The sequence below is a fragment of the Microtus oregoni genome, unplaced genomic scaffold (assembly GCF_018167655.1).
Source record: "Microtus oregoni isolate MIOR12 unplaced genomic scaffold, Mior012 000004F_ref0000308, whole genome shotgun sequence".
In the NCBI taxonomy this organism is placed as follows: domain Eukaryota; kingdom Metazoa; phylum Chordata; class Mammalia; order Rodentia; family Cricetidae; genus Microtus; species Microtus oregoni.
Genome location: NW_024543063.1, coordinates 66286275 through 66288137, shown reverse-complemented (window position 1 = coordinate 66288137; position 1863 = coordinate 66286275). Strand labels below are relative to the sequence as shown.

The following is a 1863-nucleotide window of genomic DNA, read 5'->3' as shown; positions in this document are numbered from 1 at the left end:
CAGTGCCTGAGATTCTTTCTTCTATCTCTTTAATGTGTTGGTTATACTTGTCTCTGTAGTTCCTGTTCATTTACCCAGATTTTCCATATCCACAGATCCCTCAGCTTGTGTTTTCTTTATTAACTCTATTTCAGTCTTCAAGTCCTGAACTGTTTCCTTCACCTGTTTGATTGCTTTTTCTTGGTTTTCTTGGGTTTCTTTGAGGGATTTATTAATTTCTTCCAGCTTTTTGTTTGTCTTCTCCTCCATTTCTTTAAGGGAGTTTTTCACTTCCTCTTTAAGGTCTCAATCATTTTCATAAAGTTACATTTAAAATTGTAACTTCTACATCTTCTCTGTTAGGATAATCAAGTCTTCCTGTGTGTGTCTGCTGGGTTCTTGTGTTACCATGTTGCTTTTTAGGATGTTGGAGGAATTCTTGCATTGGCACCTACCCATCTCTTCTTTCAAATGAGGCCAGTATTGTCTTGGCTTCCTGTTCCAATTTTCGCTGTGGCTGTCTCTTAGGTCCACTCAGTGTTGGAGCAGACTCTTAGGTCCACTCATATTGGTGCAGGCTGTGTAGCAGGGTTCCACGGAGCTCACAGGAAAATAAGAGTTCAATCAGTAGGATCAAGAAATGGAGGAGAAAGGGGTTTAATAAGGGTAGTACCCAATTCCATATTAGAATGACAATGAGGTATCAAGCTGTTTCTTATGTTTTTGAAGATTCAGCTGGAATTGCCAGATCTTGTTTTTTACTACACCTTACTTATTGGCATAGAAGCAATATTCCTCCCTGAGGAGGAGACAAAGACCGCCTCTCTCTTCTGTTTGTAGTAACAGAGTGAGGTTTTCATAAACCCCAAGTCAATGGAGGAATAGAGGAAGAGTCACAAAATGAACGCTGGTCCTCCCACCCGGCTCTCTGTTCCCGGCGGTAAGATGGCGGCTACCGCGGAGTGCGATGTGGTATACCAAGCCTGAACTGCTAGAGGGCAAAGACTCCAAGAGGGACACGGAATCCTTCAAGGAACAAGTGAATGCATACTATGCTAAGAAGGACTACAACGAGGCTTATAACTATTATACAAAAGCCATAGATATGTGTCCTAAAAATGCCAGCTATTACGGTAATCGAGCAGCGGCTACACTGATGGTGCTTGGGCGGTTCCGGGAAGCTCTTGGGGACGCGCAGCAGTGAGATTGGATGACAGTTTTGTCCGGGGACACGTCCGAGAAGGCAAATGCCACCTCTCACTGGGGAATGCAATGGCAGCATGTCGCAGTTTCCAAAGAGCCCTAGAACTGGATCATAAAAATGCCCAGGCACAACAGGAGTTCAAGAACGCCAATGCAGTCATGGAGTATGAGAAAATAGAGGAAATGGATTTTGAAAAACAAGATTCCTGGAAGGTGGTTTTCTGCATGGACCGTGCCCTAGAATTTGCCCCTGCCTGCCATCGCTTCAAAATCCTCAAAGCAGAATGTTTAGCAATGCTGGGTCGATACCCAGAAGCACAGTTTGTGGCCAGTGACATTTTACGAATGGATTCCACCAATGCTGATGCTCTGTATGTCCGGTGTGTTTGCCTCCATCTTTGCAAGCCCCATCCCTGTGCCCCGGAGGAGTGTCAAGATGAGCCCGCCAAAATCTTGACCACTCCACAGTCTATTTAATCTGCTTCCCCAGAAAGTTCCTGCGTGGTCACGCTTGCCACCATGGCTTCCTGGTTTCCCCTTGGGGCCACCTGAGAGCACAGGAATCCCATTAAACCTGGATATTTTTTAAGTTGGCTTGTTGTGATTTGGCTTGATTGGGATTTTTATGTCGGCAGAGAGCTCCATTAGCAAAATTCCTAACATCTTGGAGGTCCCACCCGG

The 1863-nt window shown here is 45.0% G+C and overlaps 1 pseudogene; it reads left to right on the top strand.

The window, feature by feature from the left end:
* The first annotated feature begins 924 nt into the window (after positions 1-924).
* On the top strand, positions 925-1659 carry LOC121447363 (annotated as a pseudogene).
* The last annotated feature ends 204 nt before the right edge of the window (positions 1660-1863 follow it).